The 27,596-nt window shown below is 43.8% G+C and overlaps 1 long non-coding RNA gene across 3 annotated transcripts; it reads left to right on the top strand.

The window, feature by feature from the left end:
- Positions 1-25,924, top strand: LOC134169029 (uncharacterized). 3 transcript variants are annotated; one of them, XR_009966733.1, is made up of 6 exons: positions 1-685; positions 1,581-2,243; positions 3,393-3,541; positions 6,524-6,680; positions 7,828-7,864; positions 24,891-25,924. It is a non-coding gene; the product is annotated as an uncharacterized LOC134169029 (long non-coding RNA). The 3 variants fall into 3 exon arrangements; XR_009966734.1 differs by lacking the exon at positions 24,891-25,924 and adding an exon at positions 19,237-20,111; XR_009966735.1 differs by lacking the exon at positions 1-685 and adding an exon at positions 1,099-1,461.
- Positions 25,925-27,596: the final 1,672 nt, after the last annotated feature.

The raw sequence follows: 27,596 nt of genomic DNA, 5'->3' as shown, positions 1-27,596 counted from the left end.
ATCCGCACCATGTTTGGCCATATTAAGCAAATAATAGAACTGGTAAAGATGCCAGTAACAAATTCCATATTTTTTGTGTTGATGAGTTTCCTGCAAATCCCCATTTTTGAGAGTCTCTTAGTCAGAACTGGCTGAACCCTGCTTGCAAATGGATTGCAGCTTGCAGAGTGTCAGTGAGTTATTTGCCGTGACCAGCCTTTGGCTATTTACTGTGAGCTCTGCAGCGTGAGTGATTAATCATGTACGTTGGGTGCTTGTGTGTTGTTTTGCTTTTTCACTCCGTGTCCGGATAACTGAAACAAGAGGAGTGAAATGAGGAAATTCGAGTTGCCACATGAAGACTTCCAGTGTGACTGCTAGAGCCAACGCACATTCATGTGAGGGCTGGCGAGACTTTCACTTCTTCCACTACCTCTGTGACATTTTGGCAATTCTTGAGCCCATTGCTGAGGTTTTAACTTGTCCCATGTGACAAACCCCAAATATGCTGGGCCATGCTCCTTCTCAGTTACTGCAGTGATACAACAGGCATCCAGATGATATTCCTCCTTAAGGAAAAATCAACATTATTTTGTGCAGGAACCTTATGGCCTGGACATGTGTCCTTTTTGCCCAGCCAGTGCTGCGCTGCGGTGGGAGAAGAGCATCAGCATCCATGTGAACAAGGAGGCCGTCAGAGTTCAAGGTCAATGAGGACAGGGTGCTAAGGCAAGTTTCATTTCAGCTTGTTCTGAGAAGTTCAAGGTCACCTGTGCCAAACCAGTGGGCTTTAGTTCTCCATCTTTGAGGAGGGGTCAGCACAAATCCAGCCTCATTCCCAATAATAAAATCCCCAGTGGCAGCAGGACCACGCTGGTTTGGAAGTGTATGTGGTGTTATACGGGCTGACAGCATGAGGACTCTCCTGCTTGTCCCAGTCACATACAGGCTGGTGCCTGCTCTGCCTTGGCTCAGTTTGAGTGAGCAGAGGGGCTTGTCAAACAGGAAGATTTGGGCACTAGGTAGGGACTACTTTGAACACAAATGTTACTTGTGCATACAATATGAAAACTACTGATTTAAAGCATGGGTGCAGTGGCCTCAAGCCCATAGGTTGGGTAAAACTGGTAGGCATATACAGCTGAAGTTGCTTTTGCTCTCTTTGGATTTATATTCCCTGTATAATCAGGTTGTATTACCTATGTGTATAACTGTTCATTACCTAGTCCTTCTTAGCAGCATCACAGAACCTATGGTTGTAAATAGCTGGTAAGCACCTTCAAAAAAGAACTGAACCTGTTCCAATGCACACCCTCCAGCTTTGCCTAGGAATAAAGATTCCCTGCCTCCTGGAGGAGATGGGGGAGTTTGTCTTCTTTTTAAACTCATAGGCAAAGATATTGAAAAATGCCACATGATTTTGGAAACCACAGTGGTTGAAGATTACTGTAGAGGCACTGTTAAACTATTTCGCAAGCCAAGGTATTGCATTGCAAGCAACTCAGATCATACTGCAACATCAGAATGTTTCAAATGGTAAGTTGTTTTTGACATTTTCACTCATGGTATCTTCTATTACCTTCTTGTACTTTCATTCACAGAAAAAAGACCTCTGATCCTGGGCAGCAACTACAAAAGAGAAGACAGAAGGAGACAGCCAGTGCTTTGGCAAGCCGGGAACCCATATGCAAGGCAAAGAGAGTAAGAAAAGGAGCAGAGATGCTGGCACATGCAAGTTCATCTAATTGCCCTGGTACATTCAGTTTATACCCGGACCTTTGACCACTTTTGTAAACTAGGTTGGTTTGTTGCACACTGTCATTGCACAGCTGTTATTGCATGGGGGTTGGTTTTAAGCTTTCTTCTTTCTAACATTTGTAATGCTCTGTCTTGACTTTTGAATGATCAGGAAGATTTGGACTACTTGTCTGGGTTTTTTCCTTGATAGGGAGGAAGAGTGGAGTCTATTTTCAAAATCTCATAAGTTATTTACACCCTTGGACAGGATTTGGATGGCAAAGCTGACGCTAATAGCAGGTGCAGATCTATTTTGAGAGCTACAGCAAGATCAGCACTGTCTCTCAGCATCTCCAGCCAACATCAGTTGATTCTCTGCCCAAAGCATCCCATGACACTGCGATTCAGAGTCCTAACTCTTCTGCAGCACAAAATGGGGCCCCACTGCAGAGAACATGAGCTTGGCACGCCACTTGGAAATGATTTCTCTCCCATGTATCCAGCCACCTGGCTCGGCTGTCGATGAAGTAGGTTGTTCTCTTAGCTTGTTTTTGGTGCCAATCCAAGTGGGGTCATTTGGCTGACAAAGGGAATGAAGGGGGTCCATGTTTCCTTATTGCACTTGAAAGGAGTGGCTGGTGTTATGGCAGGCCAGGCACATCTGTCCTCACCAGTGAAGGCACTCACTCACTTGTAAAGAGCATGTGAGTGCAGATAACACACCCAAGCGTCCTGTCCCTGCAGCACGCCTCTTTGGGAGCTTTCAAATAAAGCTGCCTTCAAACTTTTACAGGGAAATGCAGAATTCCAAAGGAAGCAGAAAGTCTTAGAGTTTTTCTTCAAAATGAACTAGAATTTCATAGCTTACTGGTATCTTTTTGTCTAGTACTGCTCCAGTGTGTTATCATGTTGGCTTCTGCATATCCATTGCCATTGTTAGCTCTCATGTCCTCAAGAACGTAAGTCCTTCTTTTGGGAAATGGGCTTTCTTTGTTAACTTGCTTTCTCCCTTTTGGCTTGGCTGTGAAATGGTATCAGAAAATCACACACACAAAAAAGTTCTTTTAAAAATTCATTTGTTGCCTGAAGTAAGGAGTTCAGTGGCATTGCTGCTGAAACGGAAAGGGCAGATACCTGTGGAAACATACCGTGACTATTTAAAGCAGCTAGTGAAATGTGAATGTTTACCAGGATAAACCATTTTGCAGTGCTTTAGTTTCTCCAGTCTGGCCCCAAAGACAACCAGAAATAGAGCAAAATATGAAATTATAAATGTATTCTCTGGGTAAGTATAAAGAATAAAATTGGCAAGATGAAATCTGGCACCTCCAAGGAATATATTCTATCCCTTGTCTAATTCCAATGATTTGTATTAAGCAAAGTTCCTTATTTTGGGGATTGCACAACTTTTGTCGTGTTGCATGCAATTACCTTTTACTGCCTAGACAAACTGTCAGAGCATTAACCTGAGATTTTCCATGTAACGTTCCAGATGCACATCCACCTTGAAAGGCCCATAATTCAGCTTATTTATAGCTGAATAAAAAACAATGCCGCCAAATAGAAGTCAAAGTTCAGAGGGATTGGCTAGTACAGCATTTTAAAGCCTAGTTCTCAGCAGGTTACAGGGCTGGAGAGAGGCCATAATAGGATATTGAAATGTTTTTCTTTTTTAGACTTGGCAATAAATTCCTTGACATCCCGTTATAATTTTATGAGCTGGTTGAGACTGTCATATTCCATTAGCTCCTGACAAGCCTCCATGCAGGGAGGAGCACAAGCCTGTGTCTGTTGGTCACCTATGTGAAATGCTGGAGATAAGCAGGTAAGGTTTTGACTTATCTGCTCTGTAGAAAGACATAATGAACTGGCCAGCTGGTGGGGCATTTTAGTGCCACAGGGGGTTAGATCAGATGTTTGGAAAGCTTGGTCTGAATCTTGCCACTGCCAGTTTGCACACGGAAACACAGTTGTGGAAGCCAAAACCAAAGCAGTGAATATGTGAGCAGGAGCTTGCTGTCCAGGATACCTCAGTTGTCTCACTGGTGGACTCCAATCACTTGATATTGCAGCCCACGGTGATCTGTAAACAGACCCACTGCAATATCTCACCTGTTTGGACTGATTCTGCATCTGCTTGGTTGCAAAAGCATTAGCAGCCAACCTCCCGTGTCTTCTCTGAGTGTTTTATGTGCTGCTTCCCTTCACGCAAAGTAAACAAGTAAATGGACTTTTCTATGTGGTAGTTGTATGCATAACAAAAATGCAAATACAACCTGTCTGTTTCTTTTTCCCAATGAACTGCAAAATCAACACACACAAATATGTTTATATGAGCAGGCCAGAAAAACAGCTGGTTCATCAAATAAAAAGGGGCACGCTTGGCTCTGCTAGGCCAAGTGTTCAGCTGCATCCCATGTATTTATAAAGTGAGAAAGTAGAGCATATTTGAAAATGCAGGTGGATAAATATTTCTGCCAGACCTGCTGGAGTATTTGAAGTCTCCCTCAAGCCGCTGCTCTGACTCACCACTTTCCGGGATGATGGGAATGCTGCCTGTGGGCAGCAGCTCTCCAGATCCTGGAGACAACCTCAGCCATAGCCATGAGGCAGCATTGCCTGAAGGGGGCTTTGCTTGGGGAGCCCTGGAGGACACCCCTAGGTCTGCCCTCATCCTGCAGCATGATGGATGGATGGATGTGGGGCCAAGTGACGGCTGGGTGGGAGCTTCATCAAGATTGACTCTGCAGAGCTTGGGGCAGATGTGGAGCTGACCGCTTGTTTCCTTGGCCTGCCATCCATGGAAGAAGGCTGCAGCTGAACTGCCAACATGGAAAAACTGTCTCAGGTTAAGTCTGAACTTCAAAGGCAGTCATTATATTTAATGTTACAAGCCCCCTAATAATCCTGAGGAGGGAAAGCAGAGCAACAACGCTGGCACATGGACACAAACTGCCGACGCAGTGCAAATATTATATTAGATACTTCCAGCTATGACTTCCTCTGGGGTGCTGTCACTGCTGCACATGGAAAAGTAAACCTTTCATAATAAAACACATGAAGATATACACACATGCCCAAGCACACACCTGCACGGCCAGAACCCAGCAGTTGCAGAAGGCAGGCTTCCTCAGCAAAGCCCATGTAAGATCTCTGTCCTTATAGAGTAAAGCTACGGTTTATCTAAGGCACGGTCAGCCAACACAGGCTAATATGCTTATACAAAGTAAGTTTTCCAATATTTTGTCTCTTTTTCAGTATTCAGCTAGAGTGTGCACCACTAAACAAAATTATTAATAGCTTTTTCTCAGTTACAGCCTTATTTTGTTAAATGGGCCTTCTATGTGGAAAGTTTGACCAAGTAATGAAGAACTTCAGAGCCAAAGTGACAGAAAGAAGTATCAGATCTGTGGCAGAATTTAAAATCATGGTGATGCTTAATAGCCTGAAGCTCCAAGGCCAGGGGAGCACTGTCAGACAAGCAGAACTGACTTTGTCTTCGAAGAACATCTGGCAATTTTTGTGCCCAGCTAAACAGAGGAAGAAGCACAGAGGAAGAACAAGAACCCACAAGCTGGTTGTAATAGTAATGCTATTCTACAGTTAAAAACATTTTCAGCTACAAAACTGGTGAGGAACATTCATGCCAGCACTAGAAGTGTTACATTGACCAAGCTTTGGTGTCAGTTTTACTTCAGGAGCCCCGTGAGCATTGCCTGCCTCTGCCAGTTTGGTGATTGCACTACCTTAATCCTGTTACTGAAAGGCCAATCTTGGCCTTTTCTGATATTCCCGAGTGTAAAATGAAGCATTGCAAGGACGCAAACACGTCCTGGCTGAAAGCCTGAGAGCGATCTTCAGCTTTGAACAAAAATAATGTTGAAGACATGATCAGGCTCTATGGAAAACTATGGCACAACTCCTGCTTCTTTCAGAAGCAGTGCCCATGGGATTTAGGCTACACAGTCTGTAAACTGCTCTAAATCAGACTGAACACCGATTTAGAGATTTGAGAACACTGTTTCTTTAGCTCATGGTGCAGGAGCTCCCTAGTGCGAACAAAATTCAGCTGGGATGAAGGAAGCCAGGAATTTTACCTTGTTATACATGTGAGCTAAAGAAATCACCCCTGACTGTTATACAATTAGAATTGCCTATCTTAGCATTTATTTTCATTACTATTAGAACTTTCTAATTTTGGTAAACTCCATGGAAGAGCTCATCCAACTTCACTGACTCTCAACAATGGCAAAATAACCCCGACATGGACCTGTTCCCGTAAGTGCTGCCAGTTGTGCCTCTCCCTCGCTCATCATGACGCTGATGAAAGCCACTAGATGTCACTGCTATATTGCACTAATAAAGTTACAATAATATTTTTCTGGCAATAAATGTCCTGACTCATAAGGAAGCTGTGTTATAAAAGCCGTGGATAGTTTGGATTCCTTCCAGTTCAAAAACAAAACAAACCTTTTTTTTTTCTTTTTTTTTACTAAAAATATTGGATCCAAGTTCAAAACAGTCGTTTAACAAATAACGTTGAGTTGTATTTTAAAGGCAAAAAGACTTTGAAGTTAATACCAAGTAAAGAAACATGGTCTGTGGCTCTGTGGACTAAGCTGATGGGAAAAAATTATATCTGAAGGTCTACAGTGCTAAAGACGAGGCTTGACTAAATGCAGGGTTGGGGACGTTCAGGAATACTCATATTCTCTTGCTCAACCAGAAAGCGAGGCAAAAGGCCAGTGAAATAATAGTAATAGCAGTAATAATATTGTATATTTATATGTTGCCTTTCATCTCCCAGGTTTCCCCACTGCAGTGTCTAGCTGACTGCAGATACAATAATCACTTCACTCAGCACCGCACAGGAACCACCCTTGGCAAGGCCATGGCGGCTGTCAAGCAGCACATCAGGAATTGCTGCTTCAGTTCAACACATCATGAGGGCATTTGTGCAGCAGGTAAAGTGTATTTTAATGGGCCAGCTCTGTATTTGCTTGTATTGCTGGGGCTAGTTCCGGCCCTCTCATACCTGGGATGGTGTTTTGGCTTTTTTGTGTGTTTGAAGACTCTAGTTATTGAAAAATTGGCAGGTGAGCTCAGCTTGCCTGGGAAGAAATTTACTGTGTCTCAAATGGCCACCTGGTTATCCATTTCTGTTACCTAAGTGAACACTTGCATTTTTCTTTTGATGTCATCTAGGCAAGAACCAGCCAGATCTGACTTATGCTGCTGCAGGTGATGAACGTGCTGAATTCTTGGTGGCAGAAGATGTAGAGAATGTTAAATTCTCATAAGAAAATATTCACCTGAGGTAGGGCCTGCTTCCTCTGTTGAGGGAAGTTCTTTTGAGAGTGAGATGAGCTCTTAGGCAGAAGCTCTTCCCTGTGAGGGTGCAGAGGCGCTGGCACAGGGTGCCCAGAGAAGCTGTGGCTGCCCCATCCCTGGCAGTGTTCAAGGCCAGGTTGGACACAGGGGCTTGGAGCAAGCTGCTCTAGGGGAAGGTGTCCCTGCCCGTGGCAGGGGTTGGAACTGGATGAGCTTCAAGGTCCCTTCCAACACAAACCAGGCTGGGATTCTATGAAAATGCAAGGTTCTTTTGAGATGGGAGGGGAGGGGAGGAGAGGGAGGTGAAACCTTTGCCTTTTGCCTACCAGTAAGTGGTCTGGACACCTTCACACACTTCGGAATGGATGTGGGGATCTGAAGAGGGCAGCCATTTCTGGCAGAGCAGGAGCCTGTCTCCACCCATTCTTGATGTTTTTTGATCACAGTAGAATTAGCTGAAGTTAATGGTATTTTACAGAGGAGCATTTTACACTGAGGGACTCAGCACAGCTGCAGCCTGGAGTGGAGCCCCAGTCCATGTGCCTGGGTGTGTCATGCTGCACAACGTAAGGGGCTCTCATGGGCTTTCTGCTCACAGTAAACAGTGCTGGTCTGTGTGTCCTTTGCCCCCAGAGGTGGGGAAGAACCCTTCTGTACTGCTGCATGCTCATGATCACTGAGGGAAAGCAATGAGGTTCCTTAGTCTGTGTTCTCTGTGTAACATGGGTGGGCTACAGTGTAAAATGAGTGTAAACTATGCTCTGGCTTTTGTCGACACAGGAGGAGCCAGTTAACTGATCTGGAACTAGCATCAAAGGTAGGTGAGATGTTTTTTGAAGTGGCTGGAGGTGACCTGGCCACAATGCCTAAGAAAAAGCCCACTACTCATCAGCTTTGCAGGAGAAGTGCTTACTGTGTGCCTGCTCTTCCCCAGTGATGCCTGTTTTATAATGTGAGTTAGGATAGCTGAAACGGATAAATCTATGGTTTGGGAAGCACTTTGGGACTAAGGGTGCTGTATCAATGGAGGGATCTATTAAATACTTGGTATCCAGCATGAAACTAATCCAAAGACATATACTGTAACTATAACTGGAGGGAAAGCTAATGAGCCTCTCTCCTGATGGGTAGTGCTACAGAGTTTGTATGTTCTAGGTCTAGGTAAACTCCCAAATGGAGAAGGAATGAGACGGAGAAACAAGGCAAAGGCAGGAATAACTCACTTCCCTGGCTCAGGTTACTGACAAAGGCATGAAAGCCTCAGCCTGTAGTATAAATTATGACCTATCAACTCAACCAGTCATAATAAGAAAGGAGGAATCAGATGAGTAAGGCAATAGGGGAAAAGCAAATACTGTGAGTAATGGCAACAAGAGGTTAGTTCCCTAGAAGTTGTCTAACCACATTAGATAGCACAGCTTAGTGACTGAGTCTGGGCCCAGTGTCTAGAGAATAAATCAAATGGGTTTTTTGTTGTTGATAAAACATTTTCTCCACAGCAGATGGATTTAATATTTCCTGGATCCATACTGTTCAAGACTTGGAGTGGGGATCCTTTTCCAGGGTTGCATTATTGATGGCTTCGTTTCCAAGGGATGCAAACTCAGAATTCTCCTAGGACTAGTTGCTATAAACTGTTAAGTGAGGATTTTTGTCTCTTTCTTCTTCATTTCCTCCCTCTGTTGACTAAAGCGTTTGCTCCTGATCCACTTTGCTTCTCCAGGACCAGTTAATTTCTCCCACTCTCACTTGTACTTGCTTCTCTCCCCTGCTCCTCCTTCACTGCCACTTCCACACCTTTCAGCTGTTCAGGTTGTGGGGACTAGCCTAGATTCTGCTAGGCTGACAGTGGTAGCCGGCAGTGCACCCCTGAGCTCCCCTCACTCACTGTGCCAGCTCTCCCCCTCTCCAACTATCACCTAAGTTACTCTTTGCCCAGAGCAGTGTGAATGGTGGAGCATTCCTGAAGTGCAGTGCAAGGAAGCAGAATGACTCTGAAGGGCGATGTTCTCTCAGCTGCACGGCAAAGCTGAAGTGCATTGCCATCTCCTATGACACAGGTTATTATTATTCCTTTGAAGTGACCTTCAAGGGTATTTTTCTGAAAGGAATTGCTCCTCAGCTCCATCTAAACCTCCCCTGGTGCAGCTCGAGGCTGTTTCCTCTTGTCCCATCCTTTGTTCCTTGGAAGCAGAGACCAGCCCCCTCCTGGCTCCATCCTCCTGTCAGGCAGTTGTAGGGAGAGATAAGGTCCCCCCTGAGCCTTCTCTTCTCCAGATTAACCCCCCTCCCCCACATCCCTCAGCTGTTCCTCATCAGACTTGTGCTCCCTTCACCAGTTTGTTGTCCTCTTCTCGACCAGTATCTCAATGTCACTCTTGTAGTGAGGGGCCCAGAACTGAACAGGATTTGAGCTGCGGCCTCACCAGTGCCCAATACAGGGGGATGATCACTACCCGGGTCCTGCTGGCTGCACTAGTGCTGATACAGGCCAGGAAGTTACTGGCCTTCTTGGCTGCCCAGGCACAACCTGCTCATGTTCAGCTCCATCAATCAGCACCTTTTCCACTGAGCAGCTTTCCAGCCACTCTCCCTTTAGTCTTGCGTGGGGTTGTTGTGGCTCAAGTGCGGGACCCAGCGCTTTGCCTTGTTGAACCTCATATCACTGGCCACAGCCCTTCGATCCAGCCTGTACTTCCCAAAATAAGACTCTTTAAACTAGGTTCTGTGTATAAATACATCCAGCTGCCACAAGACAATGTAAATTCGTAGGTAGCAAGTGGTATGAAACAGGACATTGCCAGCTGCTTCAGTTGTGTTGTGTGATCTGACCAGGCCTCTTGAATGGAAGAGATGTAATGCATCTGGGCTAACCCACCACCAAAATGCTTCTTCACACATGCATTTTTATTCTGCCATACTTCATCTTTCAGCTTTGTCACATGATACTGGATTTGCAAGAGACTCGAGCCACAAAACCTTCCAGTCCCCTAAATACCTTGTGGGGAGCTCTCCTGTACTGTCAGGCTGTCAATTTGGTCTTCTTGCTGACAAGTTTACAGTCTAACCAAACCTGAAGTTTGATTGTCTGGGTCAAAGAAGGTTGTTTGGCACGTCTGGGTGTAGACATACAGTAGACCAGCCACTACAGAACTCTAGCAGTATACATACATAAATACATATATATATATATATACATATTTGTCATCAAATAGACAATAGTTGCTGTAGGACATATATTATGCCCTCAATGAGGCAAAGTTTGGATTATATTATTTTCATTAAAAAATTTATATGATTAAAAATCAAAATTTCCTACCCTGCTTTTTGCTGTCCTTCACCTATATGAAGGGGGTCACTGCAACATTACTTGAGTAACAGAAAAATTTAGCTGTTAGTGACTAGAGGTTTCTTGGGTTTATTTATTTTCCTTTCTCTTTTTAACTAATTCAGTATGAGTAGCTGAATTTAATTTCTTACTCAGCCTGTAAATCCTTCCTCTTTGTCTATCTCCAGCCCATACCCTCTTACTTCAGCACTTCCTGCAAGGTATATGTGGTGCTCACAAGACAGTATTATTCCACAATGACTAAGTTGTCCTGAAGTGTGTTATGGTTTAATAACAACAGGAATTGGGTTTGCTGCTACCAAAACCATTTTATTATGACACATCCAGAGACATAAAACCCTCTTGTGCAATAATAAGGGGAAAAAGATCTTTCCATCCACTTGCACAAAAGAAGCCTCAAGAGATTAGTGCTATAATAAGAAGAAAACAAACATGATTCAGGTTAGAAAAATGTAGCTAATATGTCTAAAGGAAACTGCAAGTACTTAATCAGACAGAGGGATTTGGGAAGCAGTATTATTGGACATGACCTGTGAGTTATAGGGAGACAGCGTATCAGATATTAAATAGATACTTATGCCTTTTGCTGTGACGTTACTAGCATCATGGGATTTGGGATGCTGTGTTCAGTTGTGTGTGTCCCAATTGGATGCAATGTATCAGTGAGTTGGTGGGGATGAAGTAGCCATGAAAATAATCAGGTGAGGGAGACAAAAAATTGGGGGGAAATAATTAAAAGTGAAGCAAGTATTGGGACTTTGACTAAGTGATGGCACAAGGAAGGGACAAGGAGTTTAAATACATGAAAGCTCTAAGTGGGAAGAGGAATCACACAATGAAACACATGAGATGGGATCTCAAGGGAAAGAGGAAGGAAAATTTTAGGTCAACCAGCAAGAGAGGACTGTGCAAGACTCGTAACAGCTAAGCCAGCCTTTCATTTTATTTAAAGTAAATTCATGAAAGTAATAGGAAATACCAGACTAAACAACTTGAATGTGAAGAAGGGCGAGGAAATGAAAAATGAGGTCTTTTGCATCTCTAACTTTAAGGCTGATTCAGTCTCATCTCACTAATGTACTTTGGGGTTATCTTGCCTAAACCTGAATGGATCAAGTGGTTGGGTCAAGTGAGGCTTATCTGAGTTCTCTCGTAGAAGTGTTGTGAACTTTTTAATTGGGGCAGATAAGGGGTTGTTGCCTCTGGAAAGCTTCCTTTTCATTCAGAAGTTTGAAACAGAGGGTATAACCTCCTCTCCTCATCAGTCCTCCCAGTCTTAGGCAACTAAGAGCTCAGGGCTACTGCTGATACTGAGTTACCGTATTTAGCTAACCAAGGAAAAAGTGTAATGTGCAGTTACAAATGTGAGTGCAGTGTTCTGGTGCTGCTCTCACTAGAGAAAAGAATGAAAAGACAATCTAAAGTTACATAGCACTGATAAGTTAATGGAATCTTTCCAGACCTTACAGTGAAAGGTTCGCTTTGGTTCACATCTTATTTTCTCCAGCCTATTTGCTCAGCTTTCCATAAGGCAGCAGATAAAAAATGGAAGTGCTAACACTTGGGAGGTTGGTTGTGACTTCTGTTTCACCTGAGTAGGAAACCCAGAGATATACAACCAGAAGTTTTGAAGACCCTACAGTCCACAGGAACTGAGCCACATGACCTGCAAGTGTCCTGCTCAGTGGCTCTCGTACAGGCCGACAGCAGAGCAGACAGGAAGTGAGAGTTTACTGAGAAACAACACAACCCATGGAGACACAGGGTGCCAACCTGCATTCCTGACATAGCCGTGTTTGAGCCATAGGCAACTGCCAATGGCTCTCTGGGCAAGCCAGGCCAAACAAAAAGTTCCTCTTGGATGTTAAAATTAGAAATAAGATATTACTCAGTTGGACATCACAATACTAGCAGTTGCTCACACTTGCTTGGAATTGTTCTAACAGGTTCAGGATTAATTTTCTTCCCTCCTTTCCGGAGGCTGCAGATACATAACCCTCTTGTGACCTGTCACAACTCTCTTTGAAAGAGAGTGATATTGCACAGTGCAGAGTCTGTAACTATGATACATCAACGCCTTGTTTTCCTGGACTTTGTAAGAAACAAGAGTTAGTTCTGTTTTTACATAAAAGCCTTTTAACAGTACTTCGATGATGAACTGAACCTCTTAGGTAGCTGGGTCTGTATCTGTCTGGGGACAGGGATGAAAAGAGCGAGCACGAGGAGCCTGGTGGAAACCAGTCAGCAGAGTTTGGCGTCCTGTGCAACACAAATACATGACTTGGAGAAGACTAACTTTCCTTAGCGCAATGAAAATGTCCTCTGCATGAATGAGAATCACCTCTGGCCTCACCTGCAAGACTTGGAGCAGAGGCAGATGGATGAGCAGGCATACACCCATAGAGTGCCTGCTACTTTGTTTTGTTTTCTCACTCTACCTTGGTTTCAGGGTTCATTTCTCTAGCATTTGTTACCACCTACCTAACACGACAGGTCTTTGATGTAGAAGGTATGGGGTTTTGCAGCTTGAAATTAAATGCCAGCCTTGAAGCTGAGACTATAATGACTTTGTGCTGTAGATGTAATTGTCCCTGTGGGGGAACTTGCGACATGCACCAGAAGCAAAATTCACTCTTCCAGAGTCTAAGTCTTTTGGTTTAGACTAATAAAAAAAAAGGGTGGTGCATCCCAGCAAATTTGATTCCTCTGTCTAGTGGAACAATGAGCAGTTAAAGCTCCATTATCATGTGAACCTGGCTTGGCTGGGGTGCTCTGCAGCTGCAGATTTGAGAGCAATGTTAGAACTGGCTCTACTAAATGCAACTGCAGCGGGAATTTCTGTTTATGGGGTGGGGAGGAGTGACTGTTAGCTTGAATTGCATACTTCTGGGTTATTTTTTCATTTATTATTGGTAATGAAATGTACTTTTCTAAAACTTAGGACTGCTCCAGTCAGCAGCATGGGTGTGTACTGGGGACTGTGTTGCCTGCCCACCATGATAATAGCTCTCTCATGTCATGGCTGGCATGCTTCTGTGCATGCACCATTATCAATTCTTTGCCATTGGGTGAGACTTCTACATCAAAGAGGTTTACGAGCAGAACCTCCAATGTGTTTGAGGTTTGTCCATCAGTGCACGGTACTTCCCAAGAGCATATTTCCTCATTTAAAAGTAGCCAGACTTTTTCCTGATTGCATTATGGTTAGTTTTGATTCAAGGCTGCCTCCAGAATCAATGGGAGTGTGCTTTTGGAAAGTACTGTACAGAGATGGGGAAACCTCAAACATTTTGGAGGTTCAGTTTGGAAACCTCTTTGGTTTGGAAGTCCACCAAAAGCATGTCATGAGATGGTTAGAAGGATGGGTGGGGTTTACATCTGAGGATAGAGTGCAAAAGTGAGAATTGTTTAGCTTGGAAGAAGAAAGGGTCAGAGAGTATGTGAGTGAGGTGTTTAAGAAAGATACCAGGAAAACTAATCCACTCCTCAAATTAATATGAGGATCAGTGAGTAAAAAGGAAACAGGACAAAAATTTTAGTATGGACCTGATCTCCAAAGGCTGTAGGCAAGCAATGGGTATAAACATCACAATTAGAAAAAGTGGTGTTGAATTTGAGGCTTTGCTGTGCGCCCCTAAGCAAAGTTTTCTCTCCTCTATATGCCTCCCCGTCTCTTCTGAGCATCTTCAGTGTGAAGGTTATAAATAAATTAGAGGGAGAATCAGTCCTAACTGTGTGCTTTTAAAGCAGTTTACTCAACAGGGCTTCAATCCTGATGGTGCACTTTAGCTTTTCCTCAGTATCTGATTCAGCACAAGTTTTTTGTGTGGCTTCGACAGAAATAATTGGGGCAGTCTTGATGGGATTTCTGAAAGTACCTGTATGACAAAATCCTGTTAGGAACTCAGTAACTAGCTCATTCTGACAAGTCTACAGGTAGGTGTTTTCACCCCAAGCGCTTCCACACAAATAATTCTAGACATCTTCCACTGTGCCTCCCAGTAATACAACAGCTGTACCACCACTACCTCTTCTTGTACCTTGTCATGGTAGATATATCAAGCTATGTAAGAGGCCTACATAGTAGAAAAGAAATAAAGCTTAGAAAGATTGGATTCTGGACAAACTTAGGAAAGAAATCCAGTTCTGGAGAGTGGCTCTTCATCCCAACCCCTCTGAGTAGTGATGGTGTGACAGTTTACTCCAACATAAAGTACCTTGCTGCTAAGTGTGTCACCTCTCAATTCATCTAAGTAAGTCCCCCTTCTGTTCTCTTCAGAGAGCTCATCATGCACTGAGATCACAGAAAGGGTATGTATGATCAATGAAATGTATATTTTTAAAATTTCAAATGTAAACCATACATGACAGTATATAGTAAAAACCCAAAAAGGAGCTGAAAACACACGTCAAACTGAATGGACTGGGGTTGAGGTGTTAGTCCCTGAAGTAGCAGTGGGAGACAAGCTAAAGCAGGATAAAAGCAGCAAATCAAAGGTCATCTGCCTCCACTGGGGATGGGGACAAAACAGAGCAGCATAAACATGCAGTTTTGTGATGTCTCCAGCCTGGGACTGTTCATCATGCTCCAGATGGGCACTGACCTCTTCAGGGGTCATGGAGAAGGGGAGGAGAATGCTGTGCAAGTATCAGATCATCCTAAGGCTTTTTGAGATACTGTATCCTTAACCACCTTTTCCCTCTGTCTTCTAGCCAGGAGCTCCTTGTCAGTCTGTGCCCAGGTGAGGCAGGGCATAGACAGTCCCCACTGCCATGGGGAGGACAGTGCCAGGCAATAAGTTGCTCTGCTGGCACTGCAAACTATTTCACCTACCCAGCTGAGAAGCCTTCAGTCTCTCAGGAAGATAATACTGCTATCACCTGGAGATGTTTCTCTTAGAAGCTATCAAGCCTCTGTCAGACTTTGAGCACTTAAAGCTGGACTTCAGAACTGCAGCTGGCAGAAAAACGCAGAGGCACTTGGCTTAACAGAAAAGCAAGCAGCAAGGACAGTCCTAAAGTCTCCAAGGGCTGGAATAGCACTGCCTGTGGGTAATGGATACAGCAACATATCCCTTCCATTGAACAGGTATGAACTGTGATTTCTTGAGATTGACTTAATGTAAAGCCCCCGTGATTAATGTAACTCACCACTGGATGTCATTGTTTCTCTATAGGAAAGCATCAGGGACACTTACTTGGCAGTAAAATTGTTTTTATTGTCTCCCCCCCCCCCCCAAATAAAGAGTCTCACATATGGGATCTTCAGGTGTTTGGCACCTTTTCCATTTGGCTCCAGCAAGCTCAGGAACCAGATTACACTGCCTGTTTTCCTAGGGTGGGGAAGGTTTACAGTTGTGGGATGAATATGGTCTATCCTCAAACTCGCAGCTATGGGGCCAGATCATCAGCTGGTGTAAATTGTACCGCTCTGGTGAGGCAAAGCAGCAATGCCAATGCAAACAGGCTGAGGATCCTGCCCTGTGCCTGCTGCTTTCAAGTCCTACTCAACTACAGCCGATCCTCCCTGCTTCCTCATACACCTCCTTCATGTCCCACCTTTTTCTTAGTGTTCTCTTACAACAGACCTAATCCTTTGTTCTGTTTTCCCTCTCAGTCCTCAGCTTCAAAATTTCATCCAGATTTTAGCATCATTCATTTTTCTCCTGTTCTTTCTGCTTTTGTTTGTATTGTTTTCAAGATGCCCCTTCCAGATGCAAATCTGGAAAGACGGCCTTAGAGGGATGTGATCACCTGGAAAAATAAGCAAATCATATAAACTTAGCCCAGACTCTTCTCTAACTTAACATCTGCCTTGGCTTTTTGGTTGTTCTGGTCCCATCTCAGTGTTAATTTTCCACACCCACCCCTCCATTTTTTTTAAGATCTCCAAATGCATGTTTGGGCAGGTGTAACTGTAACATGGGAAATTAAACCTCTTTGGTGTTAAACAAGCAGTGTGGAATTTTACCTTGTTAGGTCTTGATGTGGGCACAGTGAAGGTCTGGAGAAGGTTCATCTGAATGTAATCAGCACCTAATTTGTTGATAAGGTTCCTCTGTGCTTCCTGCCAGTGGCTGCTGTTGCAAGCAGCCTGTGCCCAGTGCAGAGGATAGACTTGCTTTCTGGAGTTTAAGGAAGTAGATGGTGCCATTGACAGAGCATGACAGGATGGGTCCAGTTTTCTTCCTGTGAGTAGTTTCCTTAGCATCCCTCTGCAAAAGTTCGGTATCAGCAGGAAGGTCTCAGGCTTGATGGCTCATAGTGCTCTTAGAATCACTGAATCAGAACAGTTTAGGTTGGAAGGGACCTTAAAAGGTCATCTAGTCCAACCCCCCTGCCATGAGCATGCTCTTATCATCTTTCAATCACACTTCTTTATCTAGAATGAAAAGTTGATTAAACTGTCAATTATTCATACAGCTACAAACAAGGAAAACATCTTCTACCATCACATTGATAAAATAGACCAATTCTCTTTGCTTGCTTTATATTTATTGTATGTCCAGCAGCCTGGGTAGGATGTTGTGTGAAGGATCTTGAAGACTCCTTTTCTATCAGTGGTGTGAGCGCCTGCAGGAGAATAAGAGCCTGCTAAGTCACATGAGCTGTTGTTTGTTTTTCAGTAGATGTCTGCCCACCTTGCCTAGATGCAGTGACAGATCTAGAGCCACTTGACATTGTGCATTATCGGCCTCAGAAAAGGTCCACAAAGTCAGTGACGAATCTGATTGTGCCCCTTCTTCTACACCAAATCAGTTGGCTGCTCTGCTGGTAAAAGCACTGAACCAGGGCTAGATAAAGTAATTCAAACATCTTGTTTCACTCAGGGTTCTGGCAGAGATGAAGAGGAGACCCTTACTGCTTGAGGGGAGGGCACAGAAAATAGCAAAATGGTTCCATGAGATCGCCTTCATCCAATTCATGATAGATTTTTGGTCTAAGTGAAGATAATTTGTAACTAAATAGAGAGATGATGGAGCTGTTTGTGGGCTACAAGGATTTAGATCTGTGATGAAATGAAACCACGCAACTTCAGAGTATAAGGGTAGATCTTGCTCTGATGAAATAGAATTAAATTCTTAAAGTTTCCCTGACAGAAAAAAAAAGAGGGGAGAAGGGGGGAGAAAGACTTGGCATGTCCCACAGAGAGTCTTTTGGGATTAGATAAACTGAAATCTTATTGAGTTTTAAGGTCAAAGTATGTTACAATCACAAATGCGGCTGTAATAACAACACCTTATTTACCAATTAAACAGGGAGTCTGCGTGGGCTTGGGATCTTACTCACCGGCTTCAAAACAAACCTAAAAATATTCCTAACTTGTACACCTGTTCCCTTACCTAGTTACCAGGGCTGCAGAGAGAGGGGGGTGGTTTCTGCTCAGATTTTGCAATGGTAACTTGGTTTACATCCATTAGATAATTTTCATGTTTCATATGGACAAATGGCGTCTCCAGGAATGAGACAACTTGTGAACAAGGCACTTCCAGGCGTGCTTGGTGCATCTGATGAAGTAACTTCTGAAACCTTGATGGCTAAAGGACCAAAGTCTCTACCTCAGAGTGTCTCCCCGCGGTCACCTTGTTTAACAAAGGAGCACTATGTGCAGGTGATGCTCTTGGTGTGATGTGTTATAGCCATCTGTATTGGGCAAAGAAAATCCACGGTCAAAACCTCCTGACTTTGAGCGTTGTAGGTTTGGATTTATTATCACAGCACAAGAAATATCTGAAATAGCATTGCAGATGTGAAATCACTGGTGAAATACTTTCTAAAGTAGGTATAGGAGGGGCTGGGTAAGATGAATCACATTTTCATAAACCAAATCTCAACATATTCAGCAATAGGAAGGCATCTAACTGGGGCTGTTGAACAGGGGAGTAATGTAGCTGAAAGCAGGACCTGTATTACAGAGGTTTCTCTTGGTCTCTGACGCATTGTGATTTTCAATTCTGATGCCAAAATCAGTTATTTTACACGGAAAGAGTTAATTTCCTTATTTATTTTGCCAGCCGGTCTCTTTTCTCCTCTGCATAAATCCTCTGGTTATTACATCAATATCTTTTGATGTGATGTGTTCAGGTCCTTGCTCATTAGGCTGTTCAGTGACCGTAACTGAATAAATAACTGGTAAGGGTGCTGAAGGGGAATAAAGAAGATATTAAAACTACAATAGGACATACTCTGGTCTTCATCATGGAAGACAATTTGCATCTCAGCTCTACCACCGCTTACATTACATACTCAGAGGTATTTGTATAAATATTCATAAAAATCTATTTATTTATAGGGATGTCTCAGTTGAAAACAATAAGAGAGCTTGTGTGGATATGATTCAAAGGAATTGCTTTTTTCCCCCGGAGTTTCTGGTCTGTCAACAAACAAAACTACCATCAACAAAAGTTGTCATCTCTGTCCCAGATTGCTTCATGGGTCAGAGTCCTCGAGGAAGCAGTTTTTAAGGATGCTAAAATGAAAGGAATGAAACTTTTATTTGCCCACATTTGGCCTGAACATTGTCACTGTTTGTTTTGAGATCAATTCAATGTTTTGTATCTACAATGATTCTTCCCCTGTTCCCAACCATGCTGGTGTTGCATATTGTGTGGCAGTTACTTCTTGCTCAATAATCAGTATCTTGTAAACTTGAAGCTCCTGCAGTGTACACCTACCAGTACCCACATAGTAGATACACTGTTGAGAGGTTTTAACAGAATACAACTGGTTTAGATATTTAACTCCAAAGCAATAAATAAAGCTTAGGCTTCTTGGTAAATGGCAGCTATCGTGCCTGTACATTCAATTTGATGACTCACTGCTGTAATCCATCTGCCCAGGCTGGAACGTGGCAGCCATTCTGTGCTAACAACTCAACATAGCCGTTTGTTTTTCTGAAGAGGAGATGTGAGGGATAATTTGTACAACTGAAACTGCAAGGTGAGTCACCAAGGTGATGACAAGATTAACTTCCTGCAGCCTGCTCTCATGACTGCAGAAACATTTCAGCACAGCCTGCAAGAGACAACTTCACAGAGAGCTGGAACACGTCTGGAGAAGTGTCCATCAGGAATGCCCTCTGAGCACAGCAAGCGGCTTTTTCTCTCTGACTACACAGATGAGACTTTAAAGGCTTTTGTCTGCGGGTTCGAATGTTTTCAAATGCCTGGCCAGGACTGGGAGCTCTCATCGATGACTTTGAAAGCAGGCTGGTGTTCACTATTTGTTTAGTGTTCCTTTCTGTTCCTCCAAAGTGCAAAGGAGGAGTTCATTGCTTAAATATTTGTGGTCTTTCAGTAGGAGTGTGATACCCAGCTCCTTCTGGGTGACTTGAAAAACGGTCCTTCACAGTCCTGCTGAAACTTGCTGTGCCAAGTTGAAAGCAATTTGTCTCATTTCCCATCCTGAATTCTCGTGTTGCACAGCTACCCCTGCACTGCTAACCAGCTCCTTACGGCATGCTTTAAGAGCCTGTCTGGTGGCAGGAATACGCTGACAAAAGAAGAACATCTCAAGAGTTTCAGACTGTTTGGGTAGCAAATTAAATTTCTGCTTGTTTCCCCAAATTGTAGCTGTGACTAAGATATTTTGCTGCTGCTACACTGTTAACTAGAGCTTCATAGTATTGCTAATAAAAGATATGAAAGAAATAATTCTGAAGGGGTAGATCTGACTTATCTTCTTGCTCTAGGGGCTCTAAAGTGGATTTCAATCATGTTCAGTCACAAACTCTATTGCCCAAATGATGCCTGTTCCCAACTGCCCCAGACTGGTTTTTGTGTCAGAAAGCCTACGTAACACTTTTCAGAGCTCTGACCTGGTAATTTGCCCCCTGGAGCTACTCTTTTGATTTTTCCTAATATCTAAAACCCAATTTCTTGAACCAAGTATTCAGTAAAAGTCTCTCCTGCACAGTATGTATCTTGGAAGGAGAACCCACAACAAACCAAGATACTTAGACAAAAGTGAAACTAGCCCAAAACATGTTAAACAGTAAAAATGACTGTGCCACACTCAGGGCTTAAATACAGCTTTTGATAATGACTGTAAAGGGCAGTGATGCATTTCACTTATATGAAAAAGCAGCAGACACGCAATGTTCTCTCTGGCTTCTTTGGAAAAGCGTTTAGGAGCTCTCACGTTATAGGAAGAAACAGGAGAAGCAATTAGCACCAAAGCCACACTGCAACTCTCTGAATACTACTTCACACAAACAGATCTGCAGAACCCTATGGCTTTCCTCAAGCAAGGAAATGTTGCTCAGTGTAATTAAGGATTGCCAGCATAGGACCCTGAAAGTAGAACAGCTCTCATCATGCAGGATCTTAAAGCATGATGCAGGATACAAATTGAGTTCTCTGCTGTCTCTTTCTAAATGAGATCAGACACATTTTCTGCTTTTCCAGGCCCAGGATCCCTTTTACAAAATGTACTTTTTTTGTTGAGCCAAGGGGCAACTGCTTTACTGGCAGTAGTTAATAACACTAAGGAGAGTACTTCTGACAACCTATATCATCCTCTCAGTTCATCCACAGCTGTGGGGAAGGTTATCCTACTTGTTCTTGCTGTGGAGGATGTCTCCTCCCAATCTCTGCCAGCCCATGAACAGTGTGACTGTGACCAGGAATGTGAGCACTGGCAGTGAAGGACCTTTTCATGGCAGAAAAGGTCTGGTTTTCTCTCAGATTGATTCCATGCTATGATGCTACCCTGATTTGTCATTTTGGACCTCCTATGTTATCTCAATGGCAAATAAACTGCAGGTGCTTTGAAGGGCCACCTGCTGCATCAGGTGGGGTTGATGTAAATGTCACCTTTCTTTTAAATCTAATGCTACATGCATGGCTGAATGAGCTGTTGCGCTGTGTGCTGAGAAGCAGCAGACCTGAATAGCACGTATGAGAAATGATGCACAAAGCCTGTGAGTTTATATACTCCTTTTTGGGCCAAATACTTTACTGAGGGGGATTACTGGGAGTTTTAACTTCTGCAGCTGTTTCTCTGTGTTCATAAAAATTCAAAGCTCAGTCTCATGTTACACCAGGGTAAACCAGATGTACTTCATGTCTCAGGTACTACCCGCTCAAAATTACTCTCAGTTCACAGGGGCAGAAAGCAATGTGCAACCGGGATGAATCTGTCTCTCGGTGAGGCTCCTTGTCCTTCTAATCCAAAACCCCTCTGACTGGAAGATCTTCTACGATACTAATTCCTTCCAGTATTGCCAATTTTTAGAGTTTAATCATAAATCTGCTGGAGCTGGATTTGTGTTAGGGTGAAACACATCAGTCTTCACACTCTGCCTGTGGGAAATCCCTGCTGGGGTTTGTTACCCTTCCTGCTTCTTTCTTCCAGCAAAGTAGATTAAGTTCTGGAGAGAGCAGGCAATGCTCCGTCCTTACCCTGAGGAACAAAAAGGGGTTGTGAGATAGTCGAGGGGGACCAGAAGAAAAACAACCAGTCTTATGGATGATAAAAGTAGTTTTGCCCCTCTTGGAACAACAGGTCATTCCCTGTATATTCCTCTCAGCAGCAAAGGCAGGAGGGAGGTCTGAAGGAAAAGGCTCTTAGCTGTAAGCTTGAGAACAGAAGCACAAGGGCAAAATCCTAGGAAAAGATGGGAGATAATTACGCAACTGCGAGCTCTGGGGACAGCTAACAGCCTTGTATCGTCAGACAGCACCGCAGGCCAAACCATAATCTTTGCTTTGTTCCAGTGTCTGTGAGTCTGGGAGCGCTGCTAACAGACTGTCAAACTAGAAAGGGAACTAGGAGGGAAGTTTAAATACCAAAGAGTAGGGCACAAGTTGTGTTTGAAGTACCCGTTGTGTTCTGAGCTGGAGCAGTTGTCCAGGTGGAGCAGCCGGGGCTGCCCTCGCCCCCATTTTGCACTGACTGGGAGGGAAGCAGGGCAGCCCCAGGATTTATCGCTCCGATGCCTAAGTGCATGGTTTGTTTGAAAGGGCACTGCGTTATTTTAATTGTTTTTGCTGTTTTTGTCATGAAGAACAGAGTCCTCATTTGAGGCACATGCCCTCCCCGTCCTGAGGGGATCCAGCTCCTCCCTGACGCAATGGCCACCACAGGCAAAGCCCGCCATAACCCGCCGCAGTGCTCCGCTCTGACAGGGAGCAGGCGGCGGAAACCAACCCTTGTGCGGCAAGGGCGGGAGAGACAGTGTCACTGCTTCTGGCGAAGCAGCTGCGCTAAATGTCTTGAAATGACCGCCCTGCTCAATCCCTCCGGCTCGGCCTGGGTATTTCAGCGTGAACGATAGAGAGGGCATTTCAGAACCGCCAACTTTCTGCCATCAATTCCCCCCCCCAGTGGAGCTGATGGTACTTTCCAGCGCGGCGGGTACAGGTGCCGGAGGGGCGGGGCTGCATGGAACGTTCTGGAGTGCGTGCGCGTCGCTAGGTGAGTGCGTGCGCGTCGCTGGGTGACCGCGGCGGCCGCAGTAGTAAGGGCGGTGTGAAGGACGCGGAGGTCGCCGTGAGCTCAGTACGTGATTCCCCGCTCCTGCGGGCAGAGCGCGGTGTGTGCTTCCCCGCTCCTGCGGGCAGAGCGCGGTGTGTGCTTCCCCGCTCCTGCGGGCAGAGCGCGGTGTGTGCTTCCCCGCTCCTGCGGGCAGAGCGCGGTGTGTGCTTCCCCGCTCCTGCGGGCAGAGCGCGGTGTGTGCTTCCCTGCCTGCGCTGTGACACCCGCACAGGCTCCCAGGGTGGATTTTTTACCGTGTCTAGTTTTGAGGTGCTGTGCGCAGTGGGGTGTGCTGTTCTGTGGTGTTCTGTGCCCCCTACCCCAGCAGGAGCCGTGTGTGTATGTATGTGTGTTTTCCTTGAGGCCGCACATCTCTTAAACTCCTCCAGTTAAATTGTTATCTGTGGCTTCTCCTCTGGTAAGGTCAGTGTAAGCAAGTATAGCTTCAGCGAATGTGTTAACTGCCAGCTGGGGATGTTGCTGCTTGGCTGCAGTAGTGTTGCCAAGGCAGGTTTGCATGGGAGAGGAGTTGCGCTGGGGTGGTTGCAGCCAGGGTTTGTCTGGAGTTCAGTAAATACTCCAAGGTCCTCATGGCTGGTATTTAAGTGACAGAAGTGGGTCTCATTCTGTGTTTTACGACCTGGGTGGTTTAAAGGTGGGTGTACACTGGCCGTGAATAGCATAGATATTTGATACCAAATATGCTCCACTTAATGCAGAACCGTGAAAAGATACAAAATTATCTTGTCACAGTGTAATCATAAATAGTTTCCATTGATTTATATTCATCTTTATATATGGTTCATTTGCATGTGAAGATGTTGTTTACAGTTTGTGGAATAATTTGTAGTAAGGCATAAAAATGATAACTTCTGATAACCTTGGCTTCAACCAGGCATTAAAGGGGGGTTGGATTGTATTGATTTGTACATTAGGTTCATTAGACTAGGTTTCTTTCATAATTAAACTTTGATTTTTATGTTCCTGAGCTTGTGATATGAGTTTTTACATGTTCATTTATGATTTATTTTCTTCTTTAAGCATCTGGTTTAGTCTTTCAAGGTTGGCTTGCACAAGGTAGATGAACTTAGAAAGATTTCTTCTGAGAGCTGTAAAAATGCTTATGTTACGAGCTCAGGTGCTTTTTGGAGCAGCAGAATAATGGACCCTTAAGGATTGATCTGCATGTGTGAGAGTGTATGTTAAGCCTACTGGAGTAAGCGGTATCAATGAGATTGAGCATATGCACTGTAAATAGGACCTAAGCCCCCAGTCTTTGTCAGAGTTCTCCTCCATGCTATTCCCAGGGATAGGCACCTTACCACAGTCCCAGAGTGATGGAAAAGGGAAGCCGGTTCCCTGTCCACCACCACCCCCCATCCTGAAACTATCCAGCGGACACAGACCAAGTGTTTGGCTAATAGTTCAGTGTCAGGTTCCCAGCTGATTGCTGAGCTGGCAGCATCTCCTGTGCCCTCTGCAGAGACTGAAGCCGTTTAAAGGATGCTGTCAATCGAAGACTGAAAAACCTGGACTTGAGGCTGTTTTAGAAAAAAACTATGTATTTTTTGATTGGATTGGAGTTCATGAAAGGTGGGAATAGGGTCCTCTGTTGACGTTGAGAAGTTGTGGCGTGTCCAGCCCTAGACCTGGTATGAATTGCACTACAAATCTATTTGCACAAAGTCCTGTGTGACGCCACCCCAAGGTCCAGCCTATGTCCCATGCAGACCTGTCTCCTGAGGGTAAGTGGCGCTTGCCCCAGGCAGCACAGCTGTGTGGAAGAAGTGGCTTGTCCCCGATGGTGTAGGCTTTGTACTACCAAAGTGTTCTGCTCAGTTCTGCAGGTTTAAGTTTTCCTTAATTTACGTAAGAATTACAGGAACCATTACTTCGCTTTGGATATAGGTACTAACTTAGGAATTACTCCCATTTTTACTTGTGAACAAGCCAGTTTGTCTTCTGATATACTCCTTTCCTTCTTGACTTCTCTTTCTCTTTATTTTTTTCTTGACAGTGTTAACAAGCCCCAGCAGAGTTGCTGAAGTTACCTCCAAGTGACATATTCAAGCACTGGAAAGATAAGATCTCATTTCTAAGCTGCAGTGAGTGGCATTGTGTGCATCTGCGATGTGCATACCCGTCATCAGCTTACGCATGCTCTCACAACACTTGGGAAAGTTGTGAGGCAGATTTTGATATTTCTGCTTGTATCATCAACTCTCCAGGAGAAAGAGAGTCCTCTGAGAAGCTGGCATGCTGGTAGTCTGCTCGTGTCCTGTGTCACTGAAATATTTTCTGTGGCTTTTGATAGAAAATTTATTAATGAGCATGAATTGCTGTGTGTTTTGATGGATTTTCTGGATTCTTCTTTGCACTAATAATTGTGTGGTTGCCTGGAACAAGTAACTCAAATGATCCCCCCTTCGTATGCTGGAGAGCCAGATGAAGCCCTGAGTCAGGGGCTTTGGAGTGTACAGGAGAAATGCCTTGCTTAGGTGAGAGAAATGTTGGTTAAATGCTACTGTGCAAAGACTCTTCTTTGGTTATGGTCAGGTTGCTGACTCAAGCCAGACCTTGCAATGATGTATGGGCTGAATTCCGTTCTAATACGGAAGTAAGTGGTCTTTTAGCAGGTGAGGAGATGTTTCTACATGTTTTGGACTTTGATTTGGTTTTCTTTGCGTTTCAGATCCTTGGTTCTTCATGAGTTAGCCTGTAGGGGCTTATTTATGGGGAACACAGATGCTTCCTAAGATCCATTTTTGGATAGGGAATATCATTTTCAGGGCCCAGAAGTGGCTCCCCAGTTAGTCATCTTTGTGGGATAGGGTGCTGAACAAGGTGACAGCGGAGTGATTTCCATGGCTGTTGCCAGGATTTGAGGGTCCCAGCTAGGAAGCTGACCAGGTCAGAAGGCAGATTCCTATAATGTATATTTAAAAAAACCCAAAATGTGTGTGGAAGTGGTTGTCTACATTTGTTTTTGCAGTGAAATATTATGAAAAAACACTTTTGAATTTTCTTCCCTGTTTATTTGCTTGCTGCTGTTTTTTTTCCTGACGCCTCCTCCTTCCCAATTTTGTCTCTTGAGTTTTGGAGTAAAAAAATGTTCAGATATTAATGGGCTTTTGCTCTTCTTATATGATTATACATGTAAATCATTAATAAAGAATCTGGTTAGTCTTGTTCATGTTTTAATCTTCCAGCTTTTGGGATGTCACCATTACCATAATTCTTCAGGTCTAAATTTCTGAAAGCAAGTTGAGTTATCTCCCTGTGCTTTCAAAAATGGGTCAGGGTAGTGAGGAACTGTCAGACTGGGAGCTGGTGAAATGGTTTGCCTTTCCAGTCTGACTAAAGTGAGAAACCAGTGTTAATGGGAGAGCAGACTACAGTGGTGATAGTTCTAGCTGAAAACCTATAAAGTGCTTGGGGAGTTAATGAAACAAGTAATTTTATGATAGAGTTTTATAGCATGGTATTAATAAACAGCATGAGTTTGACATAGAGTGGCAGAAAAATGATCAGTTTGTGATGGTACTCTGTTTTACAAGTCTCTGGATATGTCAAAATAGTGTTTTATGGCAGGAGGAAACACAAAAGATCTGCGGGAGTTCATGGTGTAAGTAAAGAGATAATGGTCATAGCAGAAAACTGTGAGGTAACAAACAGCATTGGATGAGGAAGCAAAGCTCTGAACTCTGTCCTTATGATTATGTCTCCTGCTGGAGGAGAAGCATAGTCTGCATGAATAAACTTCAGAGTAATCAAAATACTTCTCCATTTTCAAATATGTCTGAAAGTTCAGAGTTGCTGATGCCTTTGGATTTTTCATTGAGAACTGATGAAGGTGGTGTGTTTTGAAGGCAAGTAATTGAAGGAGAGATGAAGTGAGTAGAAGAGACACATGACACAATTGAACGTATTTAGGGGTTGGGGCTTTTTTTGCTGTCTCCTTGGAGCACAAACCTTGCAAGTCAGGTCTTTGTAAGCATATAAAACTCTTGTCCCTCTCACCAAAAACCCTAAAATAATTTTATAAGCTGTATGTAATCCCAATAAATTTGGGGTGTAAATTTTTATGTGCATACTAGGTCTTAGACTATAAATTCTTTCTGATTGCATCTGCTTGAGTGTATATAACACCAGAAATGACTGTTCTTTGTGTGCAGTGAAGGTTGTAAGGCTGTGTTATCTTATACCTGCTGATAGCAAATTAGTAGTGTTTTATGCAAATTTAGTATCATTGCTCCATTTATGGGTAATAACATCTCCCTGGATAGACCTAGTAGAGGTCCTTCCCTTTTCATTTCCATTTCCTCTTGGACAGAAGTGTTTTCCTGACTTATTTTATACCAGCTGCTAGTTCCTTGTCCTAATGTCAGTGTGGCATTGGCCTTGCAGCGATCCTGTGTGCTTACCCTGTTTCCTGATATTTGTATGTTCACAAAAGTCCTTGTTGCTGTATGTGTTTGGCTTGTTTTCAAGAAGGAAGCCCATAATGATCTCCAGGCTTCTACTTACAGAATAAGTAGATGAGGTCTGCCCTGGTTTTTCTTTTGCCTTTGCTGACATGCTTTACATGTAAAACAATGCCCTGTCTGGACTTCAGGTGTTTCAGCCACTTTCAACTCCCACCTTCTTTATTTAGTCAAAGTGCCTTCTGGGGTGTCAAACCTGCATTTTTTTAAAAATCTTTTCTGATATAATGTTTCCTTTT

Source organism: Pezoporus occidentalis, unplaced genomic scaffold, assembly GCF_034315485.1.
Source record: "Pezoporus occidentalis ecotype Australia unplaced genomic scaffold, CSIRO_AGI_Poc_V1 ctg33, whole genome shotgun sequence".
NCBI lineage: Eukaryota > Metazoa > Chordata > Aves > Psittaciformes > Psittacidae > Pezoporus > Pezoporus occidentalis.
Note: the sequence above shows the minus strand (reverse complement) of the source record. Positions and strands in the feature narration are given on the sequence as shown.